Raw genomic sequence first — 19,760 nt, 5'->3', positions numbered from 1 at the left:
ATTATTTAAAAATAGAACCGACTCAAAAGAATGAATCATTTAGGAATCGACATTGCTTCGAATTCTAAACAGCCGACGTAAAATGAGACACACGACCAGTGTTGCCAAGTGTGCGTTTTTCCCACAGAAATAGACTACTAACACTGTTGCTGCGGGTTGTTTTTCATTTATTTATTTAGTAATTAGCCATGTACAAACAATGTGGCAATATCAGTACATTTTACAATAGAATATACAGTAGAATATACATATAACGTGCATGAAGAAACACAAATTTATATGCTAGGGTTTTTCCTGTAAATCATATTCTTCTATGAAGGACAAAAGATGTATTGCATTTTTCTTTTTCATCATTTTGAGGGCTTTTCAGAACTCATATTAAAATGCACAAAATGTTGGTTTCACTTTCAAGTAGCCTACTGTATATAAAATTTCCCAGCAGAAGTATCCAAGGAAGTCATTTGTTATTGTTCATTGCGAACCATTTATATCTTTATGCTAACACGGTTGACCAATTCCTTGAAAAGAACCGACTACAGTGACTATGTTTACATATGGACATCAGTAATCTTATTATTTACCCTATTCTGAATAAGTCAATATTATGATTAAGGTGTTAACATGAGTTGCTTTTAGAATATTCCTTGTACATAGATCGATTAATGGTACGTCATTACGTCACCAAGCGCCACCATCCAAAGTCCACTCCAGAATTTCACATATAGTTCCTGTTCCTTATGATGCCATATACAGTTTGGGTGTTTAATTTTTAATTTACTGAAAGCTTCAATTGCAGTTTATTGCTGTGCTTATAGAGTGCTGTGTTGATGGAGGAATGTTTTTTTGTTTACATTCTCTTTTGTTTTCGGTCAGTGGGTTGTGTAGTGCGTTGTGTTGTAGGCAAAATGCGGCAAAAAGTCATACACAACGAAATAATGTGATAAGCTGTGTACATGTGTGTCTATACTGCACTTCCATAATGCGACTAGGAATACTCCACGTCTTAATTCGATTTCTGTTTACGTCAAATATGACTTTAGCCAGATTAAGGTAATTAACAATCTCTGTTTACATGGTAGATTCTTAATAATAAGAGTACTGTCTTAAGCCCGAGACACACTGCACGATTTTCGGCTGTCCCAGACAAAAGATTGTCATCGTGAAACAATCGTGGCGATTTCTGTGATCGTGGCTCCTAATCGGTGGTCATATGTCGTATAGTGGGAGAGGTTCAAAGACAGCTGTTGTAACAGTCTTGCGACCAAAGATAGCCTACGATAATTTTCTGGCAGTGTCAGAAATTCAGCATGTTCATTGCACAGTGTGTTTGCAGTTACGACCCACGTTTACTGACCAACCAGTAAAAATGCGACATGAAATCAACACGACATGGCGCTAAAACATAAAACTGGTTACCTCAAGCTCTTATTCCTTCCTTTTTCGCTGTTTCCACTACTACTGTGTAGTAGAAGAGTAGGCAAGCTTTGGGACATACTATCACATCACACAATTGCGTCTATAACGGACCGCTCTGTCGCACCTGTTAAGGCCGGGACACACCAAGCCGACTTCAAAGAACTAGCGGCGACGAATGCCGACGGTGTTGTCGCCTCGCGTCGGCACTGTCAGACTCAGACCAAAAAGCTGCGCTGGAACACACCGCACAGACTACAGCCGGTATTTGTAGTTGTAGTTCTGGACCAAATCCTTCACCAAAGCGCAATAGATTGTGTGAAATTTTAGCCATTAGAGTGTGCATGGATCCGCACTTCAGAAATCAACCTGAAATAGTAGACCATCCGGGGACTTTTGGCATACTCTTTTCAACATACTATGCTTTGGGACACACTTATTCTAATCTCACATACTATTTAGGATGGATAGCGTGAACATTGAGACGCAGGGTCTATGTTCTTTTTGTTTACCACTAGCGCATGCTAATGACGTTTTATTCTTCCATAGAAACGTGCGTGTAGTCAATAGGTGTCATCATCGTACAGTCTACATGCATGTCATACCCAAGTATATTAGATCCATGTCGCACAGTCTGATCAGCGATGATCTTATAGGATTGCTAAAATCGTGCAGTGTGTAGAAGGCTTTAATCGTGTTAAAATCAAATTATTCTTGTCCATGTAAACATAGTCAATTCATCTGTGAATAACACAGTTTATATTTTAAACAGGAAATACTGGGCCACACGTGTTCAGTGCGGTATTGTCAGAGGAAATGTTTCTCAGGTCCATATAACTTTATTTCCAGAGTCGTTTTTAAAGTTTATGGGGTTCAGGTGTACAGTTTGTTCCACACATACTGAAACTGGATTGGTAAAATGCTTCTGTTACACTAGCCGGACTAGCTGATGTATTGTTTGGTCTTGATGGTGAATAATATTACATTTAAATGTTTTCATTTAAGGATATTTCTATTCACTTTTGAATAATAACTTAGTTTTTTTGTTTTACACACATACGGATATAAAATACAGAGGCATGCAATTTTATCCCACCCTCTAACAGATCCAGCCCAAAGAAAAGACTTTACAAACGTGTGTTAATAATCTCTGCAGAAACAACATTTCACATCATGTGTGAAAGCCACATCATCCCAGGCTGGGGCTTTGGAAAAATAAATCAATAAAAAACAAAATAAAGAAGGAAAAGAGGGTAGAGAATGAGAAAGTGAGAAAGAGAGAGGTGTAGAAGAAAGAGAGAAAATGGACGGACCGCTGTTCTACAAATATTTGGAGATGTGGTGCTGTTTTCATTGCTGACATCAACATAAATTTGTGCAACGGAGCCCAAGATGCTCAGCAGGTGTCACTTTCTGTGAAAGGAGTAGAAAGAGAAGTAGAAGGTGGTAGGAAAGGTTTTGAGGGTGGGAATGGAATGAGAGAGGTGGAAGACAATGACCTTTGCCCTTCTGAACTGTGCTTTCTCTCCCTCAGAGAAGTGTAGGTCTTCAGCGCTCAACCCTCGGCCTTTACCATCTCACACCGCAGTGCTTTCCTTCTGTAACCATCTCATCTGCCAAACCTAGAAACTCCACTTCACTCCACAATTGATCTCACACCGCAGTGCTTTCCTTCTGTAACCATCTCATCTGCCAAACCTAGAAACTCCACTTCACTCCACAATTATGGCAACACATTCAAATCACCAAAAAAATAAAAAAGAGAACATTTAAAGAGAACATTTCTTTACCTGGTGAACAGACGTGGCACATATTAGTTAGTGAGAAACGTTGAGCAGTAGTCAGTTTTAATAGAGTATATATTGTATATGTGTGTGTGTGTGTGTGTGTGTGTGTGTGTGTGTGTGTGTGTGTGTGTGTGTGTGTGTGTGTGTGTGTGTGTGTGTGTGTGTAAGACGTGGCACATTTTAATTTGTGAAAAACACATTAATGTAGCCTACTGAGATACAGTAATCAGTTATAATATGCTGCTGTACTGTGTGTGGGTGTGTGTGTGTATGTATGTGTGTGTATATATATTTATATATATATATATATATATATATATATATATAGATATTATATATATATATACTGTATAGATAGACCTTATACTGTAGATCACAAATCATTCTAATATGCAATTTTGCTGACCAAGAGACATTTCTTATTATTAATCCATGATACATTATTTTCAGGATTCTTTGATGAATGAAAAGTTAAAAAGAACAGCATTTCTATTTGAAACACAAACTCTTTTGTCATATTATAAATATATTATTTAATGCATCCTTGCTGAATAAAAATATTAATTTCTTTAAATAAATAAAATATTTTTTCTCAAATCATGCTGTTTATTGGTAATATAACAATCGAAAATTTATGAAACACTTTTTGTACGGAAAAAAATGTGGCACAGGGGTGACTTTTGATATTTCGTAACGTTTTTTAATGTAACACCATGATAAAACCGGCAGCATGTATGGCAGTCTGGTTAGGTTTGTTTCCCATCATAAACTAAGACCAGATACAGAATATCTCCCACCATTCGGAGTATTGACCAGACCTGTTGATTCATTGTTTCTAACATTGCTTCCACACACATTATTTATTCAGCCATCTTGTCCAAGTCCCTGGACACTTCTTGGGTCAGGACTTCCTGGGCAGCAGTAGCTGAGTCAGCGGCCAATCAGACAGCCCCACTGGGGCTCGCCGTGTCCAGAGGTATGCTTCCTGTTTTTGTCAGCGTTTGTCAGGAGCCACCTGGCCAGTGCCGACCAAAGAGGGTAAGTTTGCTCGGGGGTCCGTCCCTGAAGGGAGTTCAAGGGGTCAGGGAGCGGGAAAAAGTGACCCAGAATGACACAGCGTAGCCACGATGCCACACATGAAGCGTGACCTGTTTAGCTACAGCATAGCGAAGGCAGCGAGGCTTAATCCAGTTAGTTCCAACAATCCCCAGGTCACCTATACAATGACAATTGATGTACTCAATTGAGGCCAACTGGATCTTTAGTAAACCATGCACATGTTCAAAATAGCCCTGCAACAGTCAAAATGGAAACAAATCTGGCCTCCATTCACAGCTGCATCAGTCAATCACTCACAAAGCCACGATTTCACCACATAAAAGATCATTGTGCAAAAGTGCAGGAGCAATGGTGCAGTAAATAACAGCAATTAGCACAGGTTGCAGCAGTGGTTAATAACCGTTCTGGCTCTGGGTCATGCCTGCCCCTCTGTGCAAGCGCAGAATGGAGGTTCGGGTTCCTGCTGCCCACAGCAGTCTGGACCTTTCCACTTCACCTCCTCCTAAAAGATGCCCCACAATGGCCTTCGGCTCTAATGAGTTGGCTTTTTGCTTGGACTCTAGCATGGCGAACAGGTGCGACTGGGACTGGAGGTGTAGGGAGAATGGGAAGAGGTCTCTGTTTGTCCCTCCAGTGTCTGCCAGATAAACAGACCGACCAGCAGAGCAACCTTAAATTCTTTCAGGGAATAGGTGAAAGACTCTGCAGCTGGAGGGCTTGAATGGACCCTGCCACACTCCACCAAACTCTCTAATGAGCAAAAGCTTGGCACAGGCTATTCGAAAGGACAAAACAAAAAGCCACTGTGGAGCTAAAATGAGAAAGAAAGGAAGAAAGACATACCACACGGGTCATTATTGGGACATTCTGAAGGACGAAGACATTGGGATGGATAGTTCAGGATGTATGGGTGCCAACACGGCTTGGCGTAATTAAAAAGCTTTTCTGGGAGAAAAGACTGTTCCTGCTCACTCAACCACTGAGAAGCATCATGTGAGTCTGAACCAAGTCAAGAGACAATGGACATTAGTCAATAGATAGGGTGCTTATTTTTGATGAACACTAATGCAATTTAAATGAGTGTGTGTTGGAGTAGCAGACATGAAAGGGTGCTCATTGTGTCTCTTTAGTAGTAGTGGGTGGCGGAGGCTTTAAAATAATGCAATTAAACACTGACCTCTTGGATGCGCTAACACACCCATCTGGGTAGGCCTTGTCAATCAAGTGTGACAAGAGAGCATTCATAGCTTCCTTCTGACTTTTAAATGGAATTTCATTTAAAGAAAACCACCAAAGTATCCATAGTACTCAGGCACTACATTCCATGTCTTCTCCCACATGACAAATAAATAAATGAAAACTTAAATAATATATTTATACTACCTCTCAAAAGTTTAGGACTGATGTTCTAATGCCACTTATGCTCACCAATGCTGTATTTCTTTGATAAAAAATTCAACAAAAACAGTAATATTGTGAAATGTTATTGCATTTTAAAATAAATGTTTCTGTTTTATATTTTAAAATGTAACTTATTCTTGTGATGGCAAAGCTGAATTTTCAGCAGCCATTACTCCAGTCTTCACACAAGGTCCTCCACATGATCTTTTAGAAATCATATATGCTGATTTGGTGCTTAAATAATCTTGATTCTTATTATCAAAGTTAAAAAAAAAAAAAAAGTCTTTACTGTCACTCTAATTGAATGCATCCTTGTTGAATACAAGTATTCATTTCTTAAAAAAATAATCTTGATGACCACCAACATGTCAATGTTAGTGTATATTTCATATATTTTTAAACATAATACAGATTTAAACATATATTAGTTTGTTTTTTTATTTCTCTCTATTGTCAAAAACATTGTAAAATACATTTTGAAATATATTATCTTGCTCCTTGAAATACATTTTGAAATATATTTCGACCTTTGAATTTAATGATTTAAACTAAAACAAAAAATATTTTCATCTAGCAAAATAAATTTCCTAGCTGCACGGTTTCAGTTCTACATGTATCAAAATACAGGAAATAAACTTTCTTTTTAAATTGATTTATTTTGTTTAACTCACAAAACCAGTGTTTTATTAAACATCAGTTGGAAAAAAAGTCTTCCAAAAAATATATATTTTTATATTTTTATCCATTGTTGCGGCCAGGTGCAGGTGGAACTGATGGAATATTTCTTTCCACAAAGACCTCCAGAGCATAAAGACTATTAAGACTAAACACTGCATTAGCATTATGCTAACATAGCCCAGGATTAAGGAACATGAAAGGCAGCAAAGCCTGGGTAAGATGGTCTTCAGCAGTTGGCAGCTGGAGAAATTGATGTGAGAAGCACATGCATGCAAGTCTACTTGAGTCACTCCAGCAGGAAGAAGAACAGCTCTGGGCCACACAGAAAGAGAACGTCCCTCTTCTTAAAACACTGTATTGCAACACCAACAGACATAACCACTGCCTTGGAAGAAACTCCAAAAAAGAAATACCTCCAAAAAGTGCTAATAGTCCTTCCTCTGATAAATCAAAACAAAGAATCACATTCCAGTGATTAGCTACCATTCAGCGTTTATCACCTGTGAAGTATTTCTTAATTTTTGGATGCTCTCAATACTTTCTTCACTCCTCTTTAAATCAATCCTCTGCAGGAGATTCCTGCTCAGCTTTTGTAGAGAAAGAACTGAAAACTACCACTTATTTCTGCATACATTTATTTTTATTCAATTGTGTTTGTTTTCATACTGAAATATTTTTTTTTTATTTCAGTGATGCGAAAGTGTCTTCTCACATTTATTTTTCCCAAAAAAAAAAAAAAAAGACGAGTGTGTTTTCTGACACAACTGCATGGCCTGCATGGCTGCACTATTGAGACAAGTGCACGGCATATGAATGCGGATCACCCACTGACATGCCTACAGCACCAAACATTCCTGCACTTCCATGCCCATCTAAACAAAATAAATCAATCACATTAAAAACCCACACAGAAAAAGCCATGTCAACACTAGGCCTGATATAGGATGGATTGTAATTTTTAAGTAGATTTTCATGTTACATCCTTGGCCATTACAATAGAACACAAATACAGTGGTGAGCTTTGATCACAGCGTGGTGAAAAATTTATGAAGAACAAGATGGCTGAGGGAGACCAGATCAAGGTATCAGTAGGCAGGACAGAAGGTTCTTGGATGAATGCAAAAACGTGCCGTCACACTCGTCTGCTGCCCAACAAACCTTCAAATCACAACCTGTAGAAATAAGACATTTGAAACAATAAATACCTTAACACAATTTTTAGACATTAGAAACCTGGCTCACTTCACATCTAAATCAACTCCATGTGGAGATCATCTGAAATGAAGAGGAAGAGTAGTTAGGTTATTGCATTTCAGAAAATTCATACATTCAGGTTTCATTTGATGTAAACTCGTGTTTCTGGATTAAGGTCATCATTTACATATAGAATTCCAAATGTATCCAAAAATAAAATAAGGAATATAAGTAACATTTGATATTTTAAAACCTTTATCAGAAAAATATTTTCTAAAAATTTTTTTAGACATAAATATACAGTAACATTTAAAAAAAAAATTAAAGTAAGATTTTTTAAATATTGTATATATGTATATATTTATATTGTGCATTAAAATTAAGAACGCATCAGAGTGATTTGATTTTTATTTTATTTATGATGTTATATATATGTGTGTGTGTATATATATATATATATATATATATATATATATATATATATATATATATATATATATATATATATATATATATATATATAATTGTTTATTTTATATATGCATTATTTATTTATTATTATTTGCTTATCTATTTTGCATTCCTTGGAAATAAAAATTTAAATCAGGAATGAAAGTGTTATACACTTACGATAAAGTTTGTGATTTGGGTTGGACTAAAACAAACAAGAAAAAAAGAAATTGGAGGTTATTGGAGATTTTGAGTTGATGAGCAGCCCTCATGCATTCAGTTCCACTTGGTTCCACACAGATAAGACAGGGATTTTAACACACTCAAGCGTGGGCTAATTAAAACCCCACACTCTGTGTTGCCAGAACAGGAATCAATATGCTTATTTAATTAATCTATACATCACACAAGTGCACACAAGATCAGCCCCAAACCAGCTCACGAAAAGGCTGGCTCAAGAAAAAAAAAAAAAAAAAAAAAACAGAAACAGAAAAAAGACATATTTGGCTCTCCTTTTGTGCTTGACGATAACATTGAATGTTTGAACGCACTAAAAGTTTGCTCCTCGAGGGCTTCCAAAGTCAATTACATACAGAAACACACTGTATGCTGCGCATGCAATAGTCACAAACATGGGCCCTTTTCACTAATTGAATCGAGTTCAATGGCATTAACAAAAGAATTTCATTATCTAGACTTCTCCAAATGCTCTGCCCTCTGGAACTCTTTCACACTTTCAGGGTGCTCCGAAAACTCGGCTTCATAAAGCAGGTCCCAGGCCTGTGAGAAGTGCTAATTTGTAAACGTGTCTGTGAAAGAGAACAGAAGGTTATTAATAATTCCCTTGACCTTGTTCAAATCAGATATCACAATGAAGGGTAATGTTCAATAATTGATTTACTCAGGCTCAGTTGTCTCTTTAAGAATGATGATTTTTAAATGTGCTGACACTTTTTCTCTAGCCGAACGAAACTGTATTATTATGAGATACTGGCAAAGACTGGTTGAGATTTAAAACTGAATGTGGGCTTACTTTTCTCGAGGCCTGGATTTTATATTCAAAAGTGCCATTTCTGGCAAATTGCGTTGAAATCCCTGGAGGGGTCTTGAGGGGGTGTTCTAAATTTTGTGTCATTTAAAATTCAAAATGTTTCAGTTATATATAAAACATAGAGAACATCACAAGCTGATGTGCTTATGAACTTTAGACAAAACTGCAGCAATGATTTAGACTGGATCTCTTCATCTGCCATAGAGGGTTCCTTGGCAAAGGACGAGATTCTCATGTTTTGTCCTTAAAATAAAATGTAAAAAAAATGTCCAGATACAACTGTCCTGATATAATGAAGAAAAAGGCCAATTAAAGGATAGAAATTCTTGAAAAGAAAAGCTTACTTATTAAAAATAATAATAATAATAAAAATAAGTTATATTAAAATATTAAAATGGTAATATACAGTAAGATCAGATGTAGAATGTCATGCGGAGTGACTCTCCAAAATTTTTTGAATTTTATTAAAAATACTTTTTATATTAATAAAGAAAATATACTAAGATGATATTTTTGATTTTTATTAGATATATATTTTTTTTTAATTATGTATATATATATATATATATATATATATATATATAATATAAATATAATATATATATAATAATATTTGTTATAATAAATAATGATTAAGATTACACATACATTTGTTTGTGAAAAGATGTTTTTGCACGTCAAGATTGTGGTCTATTGTTTTTATTTATATATGTGTATATTTATAATAGAGTACATTTCTAAATGTTTCCAAAAAAAAATTTCATTCTGTTAAAAGATTTTTCCTCGTATGTCATTGACCCTCCTACATCGGTTTTGACCTCAAACGAGGATCTCGACTGCATCTTTTCTCTCTCCTCAGCTGTGACTATACAGTTCACTCCCCTTTCACTTTATCAATTCAATCTTTCTCTGTTATCTAACCCTCGTTTCTTTTATTTCTCCTTTTGTTTTTGGCCTCAAAATCCAATTAGGCTTCATCTGAAACACCAGTGTGGGAACTTTATCCATTCATGAGGGGAGATAACTAAACTAATTAAGCCTAGGTTCCTCTCTGAAGCTCGCTTGAATGTGCAAATTAAAAATGCAGACACAGCCTAGATTGGATTAGATAGGCCATGTAAATAGGGGGAGGACTTTATCTTTAAATGCCACTAAATTGTTTTCTGCTCCCACTCTCGGCACCCGTTTTTTTACACCTCCCGCTCACAGACACTTTTAATGACGCCACAGTGCAGGGAGGGAGGGGAGAGAGGGCAGAAACAGTGAGAGATCTGGAAAGCGGGGCCATCTGGGCACACTGGCTGGGTGTTAGTAGTGCCAAACAGGAGTGAATGAAGGTTGGGGTGATTTTCAGCAACATGTGAAGAAACGCTGGCTGTTTGCTCTAATGGCCTCCTCTCCAGCAGAGTAAACACAAACACTAAGCCTGCTGAGTCTTGTTTACTCCAGTTAGCTGCCCTCTCTGGCCCACAGGACCACCCTGTGCTCCCTAACACACCCACATGCTGCAGCCAGGCCCAAATAAGCTCCCTCTTGGGGCTCACGACGCAGACAATCAATGGACGGGGGTCTGGACAGAATGTCCGAGCCATTGTACCATCATGCTTCAGATCCAGCATTGTGTTTATCAGTCAGTGTGGTAACTTGGTCCATTATAATACATGACACAATGTGTATTTGAATATTTGAAAGATGAAACACGTCCGGCATCACCTCCGTTTTTCAGAGCAAAGCCCACACTGCCAAGGACAACTGTAGTCTGATTAATATGTATACACTGCTGTTTAAAACTTTGTGGTTGGTAAGATTCACCAAGGCTGCATTTTTTTTCTTTAAACATACAGCAAAAAACTGCAACAGTCAAATATTATTACAATTTAAAATAACTGGTTTTTATTTTAATATATTTAAAATATAATTTATTCCGGTATCTTTAGTAGCTATTGCTCCTGTCTTCAGTGTCTTCAGAAATCATTACAATATGCAGGTTTGCTGCTCAAGAAATATTCCTTATTAATATCAATTTTGAAAACAGTTGTGCTGCTTAATATTTTTGTGGAAGCCATGATCATTTTTTTTTTTTATTATTCTTTGAAAAAAAATTAAAGCATTTATTTAAAAAAGTTTTTTCCCTCTACATTATAAATGTCTTTACCATCCGTTTATATCAATTTAATGCATACTTGCTGAATAAAATTATATATATATTATATATATATAAATATATATATATATATATTTTTAATTTTTTTTTACTTGAACCCAAACTTTTAAAATGCAGGATGATTTATTATTATTATTTTTTTTAAGAAATACTGAGTATGAAAAGACACACATTGTACAAACTGAGTCACAGTGTGAAAATATGAATGTGAGTTCAATAAATTTTAACATCTTTAGAACTACATATAGGCTATAGTCTTGTTTTTCTGTTTGCTAGAGAATTCTGGGAAAATTCTAATTAATGGCTTCGGAAATGTTCCTTTCACACATTATCACAACACATTCTGAAAGCACAGCCTACCAGCAGAGAGCAACTTAATTTGAAGCTTTGATCAAGTAAAATTAAGAGTATGACAACTGACCATGTTTAAAATTACGTGGGGTACATACCACAGTGTCTAAAAAAGTTCATTTAAAGCTCTCAAGCATGATCAGATGAACACAAAAGTAACATGAAGACTCTGTAGGCTGTCAAACACGGGAATAGTGCGTTTCAGAGGCGGATGATTGAGTTCACCGGGACTTGATGACAAGGTGATTACAGTTATTATGTTGGCACGCTGAAACATTTCTAACAGGAGATTGAATTAAGCAAGCATCAGTACAAGTTAATTTAACCCACAAACGTAGAGCTACACAGCTGAAGCGCAGCACCTGCATCCATAGGAAAAGGCCTCCCAGATGGGTTTCCGTCTTGCCACTAGCCTAACAGGCCTCCTTGATAGACCTCATGTCAGCCACTGCCAAACGGGTACCATCCTGACTGCTTCACTGCAGAGAGAGAGAGAGAGAAATGGGGATAAAAGGAGAGGAAATGTGAAGGGTGATGTGTGCCATTGGAAGAGGTGAGGGAAGAGGAAGTTGTAGCGTGAGACAGGCAGCAGGGGGAGCAGCTCTTCTATTGATTTGAGGCAAAGATAGAAGAGGCTTCAAACCTGCTGTGGGGCGGCCGGGCGAGACCAGCCAACATACCCAACTACGGCTTCACTTCAGCGGGCTCTGAAGGGGCCGTCTACCCAAGTCTCCCCACTGCTCTTATGTGGAAATCATCGGCTTTGTTGCTATGCAGGGAACAGATGACAGCGGTGTAAATAAACTTCATCCTGTATCGCCGTCTTCTAAAATGACTAAGCAAACAGATTGCAGTTTTAGTTGCGAATGGACACTGAGACTGTGAACAGTAATCATTCGAGGACAATTATTCAATATATTAGCAACTCAAAAGCTGTAATGATAAAAAATGAGGTTCATGAAAGTGAAATTAAAACTTACATTCCAGTATCAGACACCTCAGAAACCTTAAAGTCGGCAATAAGTCTTGGAAACCAGGTCAAGCAAGATATAGATGTGGCCATCTGACTGCAGTTAATACCTGACTCATGCGCTTCCCAGAAATAATAAAACATTGGAAAGATTTATCAGTTTTTTTTTTTTGTACAAAATAAAAGTATCTGTCATTTTAAATTGTGACATAAAAAAGCACCTGAATGGAAGGGGGAAATTGGCAGAAAAGGTCATTTCCTTTCATTAACTCGTCTGCTCTGGTAAGCGCTTGTTAAATTTAGGGTTCACCAGATCACACTGAGGTGTGTGTGTGTGTTGTGGCCAAAAACATCTGCTAATGAGAGATTCCTGATGGAAAATTGGCTGGCGGACAGAACTAGGCGCAGCTAAAATCTCAAAATTTCTCGGTGGGAAATTTTCTCTTGGCATGTTTCATTCGGTCACTATGGATTTTTAATATATTTGCATGCTTGTGTGTGTGTGTGTGTGTGTGTGTGTGTGTGTGTGTGTGTGTGTGTGTGTGTGTGTGTTTGTTCTGCATCTAGGCCTTTCTTTTGTCCCCAAAAGCTATGCAAAGACATTCAAGTGAGGCCACTCAAGTCAGGAAGTGTTAAACTTGCCAAATGCAGACAATTAAGTGCTCTCGAGACAAAATGGAGAACTGAGAACTCGCAGAGCTGCTATTGAAGGAGCTTTAATACTCTTTACTTTAAAAACACACGCATGCGGCAGGGTCCTTCACCTCCTCATCTTTGTGTTAGCCTCTAACCCCAATATTTTAACAACAGGAACGCAAGAATTAAATTGGGTGAAACAATTTTTCCACAGCCTCAAACCATCTTAAATCACAGCCCCCGGAAGAGGCTTTACTCTTGGAGCAGCATCATTAGGGCTTTAAATGTTTTCAAAACATCCCTCATTAGCAACGGCCCTTCCAACCACACGCACACATTTCCATCCACAAACAACGAGTTCCTGGATCGCATTCCAAGGGAGGTAAGAATTTGCCACAGTGGCAACGCATCAAAAAAGGCCTAATCTGTTATTCCCAGAGCTGACAGCTAACTGACAACACCTAGTCTTTATAAACACACACATCAGTCCTGATGCCCTCATGACAGTACGACAGACGTGAGATGAGTCATTTGAGGTGGCTGAAAGAATAGACGTGTGTCTGCTGCTCACCTTGACCAGCCCACGCGTATGGGGGCACGACACTGACCTTGGCATCTTGGCGATTAATTTGCCCCTGATCTTGTCTCCCATGGTTTGAGTAGCATGTGTGTCAGGTCCGATGAAGGTGACACCTTCTGCTGCCTGCCGAGATAATAAAGGCTTTACCTTTACAGCTCAGGCATATCAGGTAGAAGCAGAGCACGCTCACTCTTGTGTAAATAAGCGTGTTTGAGAGACAGACTGTGTAGGTGGCAAAAAAGCAGCTATATATGCTCATTCCTACCCATTTTCTTCAGAGTAGCTCATCGTCATGTGATTTGCTGGAAACAGTGCGGTGGGTATTGTGGCAGATCTCTGGGTCCGTCTAGCTCAGAGCACAGCTCAGGTTAGACCGCGGTAACAAAGGGAATGTTTAATTACAGCCTGACATCTCGAAGAGATCCAGAGATTAGCGGGAAAGCAAGAGCGGAACAAGACGCAGGTCTGGTGGAAACACGATCTGTACACTGCAGATGAAATTGTAGGGAATATAATATCTGTCTGCTGATTTCTGCTTGGTTGATCCTGCACTTGGACATTCCCACTACGTTTCAGAAGTCATGCTGACTGAGAGAAAGTTATACTGTAGATATAAAGACAACCATTAAAATAATACCAAATCACAAATTGAAATACAAGGAATAGCAGGTTTATTTTCGTTGTCGAGTGAAGTGATTTCAGAACATATATTATTACACATTCTCTTGAAAAGATTACTCACAGTAGGAAATTAATACAATAAGTGTTTATATTTAAATTCATGGGAATCTCAGCTATATATTTATTTCTCAAATGAATAAATCACATTATATTATTTTAAAATATTATCAATATCTAACCATTATTAATATTATTATTTAAAAATATTAATTTATATAAATATTAATTTAATATTTTAATTAATTAATATGTGACCCTGGACCACAAAACCAGTCTATAGCCAACAATACATTGATCAGTAAATCACAAAACAAATAAATCATTGATCAATAATCAAAACACAATACAATAAATCGCATAATACTATTTAAAAATATTATCAATATTTAAGCATTATTATTATTTAAAAATATAAATTAATTTAATATTTCATTTAATAATTTATTAATATATAACGTGATATTTATATATTTGATATAATATATGAACATATATAAAGTAATATTTTTAAACAATAAATAAAAAAAATTATGAAGAAAATAATAACAAATAAATAATAAGGTAGAGATAAAAAAACAGATAATTATTTAGTGTGCTTCTCTGAAAGTCTCCCAGGTTAACACTGCAGATATAAGCCAACTGTGATCTCTGTTGTGACATCTTACAAATTAAGCACAATTAAAAGTTCAAGCTCTCCCAAATGTCACTCACTTTCCCTTCACAGGTCTCTATTTACCAAAAACAAACCGAGGGCTAGAGGGGATGACAGGAGATGTTCTTCCACTGAAAACAGGTGTTTCACCACCAATTGCCGTGAACAACCTCATTGCAGCACACTCTGACATTTGTGTGTGTGTGTGTGTGTGTGTGTGTGTGTGTGTGTGTGTGTGTGTGTGTGTGTGTGTGTGTGTGTGTGTGTGTGTGTGTGTGTGTTTTTGTGTGTGTGTAAACTTGTGTGTGTGTTACTGTTATCATGCCATTGAGGCCCTGCAGAGGAGGATATGTGCCCCCTCCCAACACACAACCTTTACTTTACCTCATTTTCCCCTCCATCACCATTTACTACAGACTCTTAACATAATAAAGGGAACCTGGAGAACTAATCCTCAGAAATCTGCTTTCCTCTCTCGCCTGTTCCTTCAGGCAATACAGCACAAGAAAACACTTCATTTGAATTCTTAAACTGTACAAACTGTGAATGAGCTCCTTTTAACTGCAAATGTCATTACATCTCCATTTCCAGGGGAGAGCAGTAGGGGAAAAGAGGCTCTCTCACATTTATGACAAACCCTTTTAAACAGGGCACAATGGGGCAAGGGGCCTGATGAACCCCCACCCCCCACCCCCCCAAAAGGCAGGGGCCATAATATCAAATGCATTTACCTGGCACTTATGTTTTGAATGGGGGTCTTTGCTCTTATTCCACAAAACAAATACACACACACTTGACAGGCGGTGACCCTTGAGAGCACAATTGTATCACTGTTCCTTAAAGGATTTAAAGGGATAGTTCACCTAAATATAAAAATTCTGACATAATTTACTCACAATCATGTCTCTTTCTGAAAATGTATGACTTACTTTCTTCTATGGAACATAAAAAAGATATATTGGTTTTTTTTTTCTTCCAAATGATTAAATATATTCATTTGTGTTTCACAGAAGAACTACAGTAAGTCCTACAGGTTTGGAATGACAGGAGAGTGATTAAATGATCACAGAGTTTTCATTTTGGGATGAACTATCCCATTAACGTATGAATTGTGTCATGTTTAAAATAAATAACAATAGTGGAAACTCTCTGAAATGTACATGTCATTTTGTTTCACTGCTGAAAGTCTTTATTCTTAAGAAATGGCCCTTCTTAAGACTGGCGTATTGTCAAAATGACTTGCGAGGTGTCCGTCCGCATTCACAAACAGCAGTGAGAAACATTAAACATGACATGAGAGAAATCTTGACAATCCTAAAAGCCGCAAAACACAAGCACAACATCTTGCGGGAAACCAGCCAAACCAAACATGGCATATGGCAGCCATTAAAGTGATCCGGCATCAGAGCCGACTTCAGCCATTAAAAAAGCCACACACAGTATTTCTGCTTGATCATGTCACTTTAGCAGATCTAATTGGCTGCATTCTGTCCATGTTTCACAGCAACAGTAAACCACACTACCCAGCCGTTCCCTTTCATCTCAGCAGAATTACATTAGCGCAGCTGTGTTCGACAGAGGCCGCAACACATCACGACAGCTACAACACTCGGAATGATTAGAAAAGCAATAAATCCCAGCTTTCACGAGCCGTGCATTAGCATGTTATGATATTTAAAATCACAGCCTCATCACTGTCAGCGGTCAGAAAGCATTTGAATATAAAGGTGAGGATTCTGAAAAGGATGAAATGTGAAATTTGAGGCTCAGATTTTCAGACAGCCCATTTTCTGAGCTACGTTGTGAATTAGCAGGTGCTAGCAGGCAGCCAGAAGCAGAGATGACTAGCGCTTCATTGATATTCCCTGAGTGTGCGTCCATTCACGACTTCACTCTGTTCACCCTGGTAGCGTTCGGATCAAAGGAAACTTTCCTCGAAGCACATCTGATCAAACTCAGCCGTTCTTCACTCAAATACATGGCCACATTTGTATTCCCACAGTGCATTCTGCTCAAAGTTGCTATTTACAGTACTACAAGAAGCAGTCCACTGCTACATGTGGACTGAAGTAAACCAACACAATTGTATGACTTAAAATCACAAGAATTGTTTGTATTTTGACCCGTTTTTAGATCTAAATTGCCATATAGCCAGTCATTAAGTATCCGCAGCATAATCCCACTTTGGTTATACCTCTTTTTCCTGTTCACAGAACCATCTACATTGACTTGTGACGAAACTACTGACGTGGGGTGGGGGGGACAAGCCCTCTGAATAGTGCAAACACACACACACACACACACACACATATTTGACTACCACTGAGTCGGGCACAAAAAAAGGAGAAAAAATGGCAAAGATTAACTTATTGAGGTCTCCATTGCCATAGCAACACAGAATAGTTTTGATGCGTCTCCCTTCACAGTCAATGAGGTTTGAACGTATCACGGAGCAGATAGCTTTTCTGTGGCTTGTTACTAAGGGGGCTATTTAATGCAGATACTGCTGTGCGTCTGAGCACAGATGGCTGAATACTCGAGCATGGCCACTTTGAAGAGAGCTCCCGTCCACATTTTCAGGGGGCCGCTTTGCAACATTGATCTGAAAGGGGGGAACGGTTGTTAATAATGAATAAATCAACAATGGGGAGAATAGCCCAGGCAGAAGCAGTTAAAATGGAATAGTGTATGACTCTGGAGTGATGCAGCGGATTAAAACATGATAGTTGTCATCGCTCGCCGTACGATCAGGCCGTCGTGATATGACACACCAGAATCAAGTAAATATGGGTTTGGGAGAGATTCTAATCAAGCGGACGTCATCTTAATTGAGCTGTCAGTCAAACTGAATACTGCTGTTCTGTTTTCGTCTTGGCATATTATTGTATTACTCATGGATGTGTGCTTGTACTGGACAGCGTAACAGCTTCGTTTAGTCACTCTGGCATGGAAGAACACGCTGCTGGTTTGGGCCATTCAAAATCCTCGCTGTCACAAAATCATAGTTGAATTTTTTATTTCCTTTTTTTGCAGTTTATTTTTGAATATTTTATGAGGAGAGAGAAATACAGGAAAAATCTCCCTCACATTTTTGAGTAAACAACGTGCTAATTAACATGCCAATTTTCTCAGCAGGAATATGAAAAGTTGTGCAAAATACACTCCATTTGCAAAAACACTTCCGTCCTCACAAAAATTTAATTACGCTGTAGGACACGAGCCATTCAGTGCCCACCGGCCACACCGAGACGAAACAGACACACTCCAAGCATATATACTAAACACAGCAAACACCTGCCCTTGCAGAAAATCCCCACACCTGTGAATGTTGCTGTGTGAACATCCATGTTTGACACGTTTGCCGCAGTTGTTCATACACGCACCTGAAGATAACGTTGACCCTGTGGCAGTGCCGCCACCCCTTTCCCGTCGCCCAGGCCTATCCCCTCGACGCTGAAGGACGTGGCAGACAGGTGAGTGTAAACAATTCATCACTGCTGTGACACCTCCACATCTGCCAGGCACAACAGGGCCAGGGAAGCTGTCAGTCACCTCCGCCAGCCTAACTCCCCTCAGCCTCGCTGGAGCAGGACCACTATTACAAGCAGATGTTTCCTTTTATGAAAGCCGCATGCAAGACTTTCGGACACCTTGGAGACCTGCGAGATAATACCAAATATCATTGCATAGATTTACACAATTAAAACATCCACAAAAAATAATAAAGGAATTATAATGCATAACATGTTTTGTTTGAATATATTGTTTCTGATAGCAAATAAATTATCTTGAGTTAGTGTGGTGTCATTTATGTGTATGTTTATTGAAAAGAAAAAAGCCTGGTAGCTTTAAATCATGTATATTAAAAGGGACCAGAAAAAAAAGCACTACTACTACTACTAATGATAATGATAAAAATAATAATGATAATAATACATTTGTCAAAAAATATATAATAATAATTATTATTATTATCAATGTTATTGTAAAACTGACTTTTTTTTTTTTAATTTGTCATTGTTAAACTTGTTAAAAATAATCATAATAATGCAATTAATATTATGACATTTTGTAAGTACAGTATTTCAAATAATTTTTATAGCATTAATAAAATAAATCAACACACACACACACACACACACACACACACACACACACACACACACACACACACACACACACACATATATATATATATATATATATATATATATATAAAATTGTATTTATTTTATTAATGTTATTGTGTATTTTTGGCTGAACTATACCTACACAATGATATTCTATAATATTCTAAAATATTAAACAATAAGTGGAACTCATCAAGTAACATTCAGTTTGTCTAGAACTTCAGTAGATCAGTGGGCGGTTGTACCTCTGAAAGACATCCACCTCTGCTTGATATGAAAAGCTCTCAATTACAAGTGTCACTTAGTGATGGCCACCATTGTCTAAATAAACATACAGGCCTGGAGGGAAAAACACCTACAGTGCTAGAACTGTGACAGGGTGGTTTTTTCATACAAATGGGGCTGACTAAAAGGTGATGAGTGTCAGACCCACAAGTGGCCCATTGTCACAAAGAACAAGGACAATATGAAGCCGAGTTGTTCTGTGCCCTCTCCAGCAGGGGCTAGGATCATGTGTGACCACAGCCATCCATCACCCAAGCTTTAACAATACCGCAGGACTT

At 37.8% G+C, this 19,760-nt stretch overlaps 1 protein-coding gene across 13 annotated transcripts in view; it reads right to left on the bottom strand.

The window, feature by feature from the left end:
- The window catches only part of LOC109063761 (phospholipase D1-like), a 145,244-nt gene extending 126,231 nt beyond the window's left edge, over positions 1–19,013 (bottom strand). For 2 of the 13 annotated variants that reach the window (XR_006155628.1, XM_042731417.1), the window contains exon 1: positions 11,911–14,578. The gene's annotated coding sequence lies outside the window, so the exon portion shown is untranslated. Of the gene's footprint in view, positions 1–2,912; positions 3,039–11,910; positions 14,580–18,450 lie in introns of those variants that run through there. The other 11 variants (XM_042731416.1, XM_042731418.1, XM_042731405.1 and 8 more) reach the window with 9 other exon arrangements.
- Between the last annotated feature and the right edge of the window lie 747 nt (positions 19,014–19,760).

The sequence above is a fragment of the Cyprinus carpio genome, chromosome B9 (assembly GCF_018340385.1).
Source record: "Cyprinus carpio isolate SPL01 chromosome B9, ASM1834038v1, whole genome shotgun sequence".
NCBI lineage: Eukaryota > Metazoa > Chordata > Actinopteri > Cypriniformes > Cyprinidae > Cyprinus > Cyprinus carpio.
Note: the sequence above shows the minus strand (reverse complement) of the source record. Positions and strands in the feature narration are given on the sequence as shown.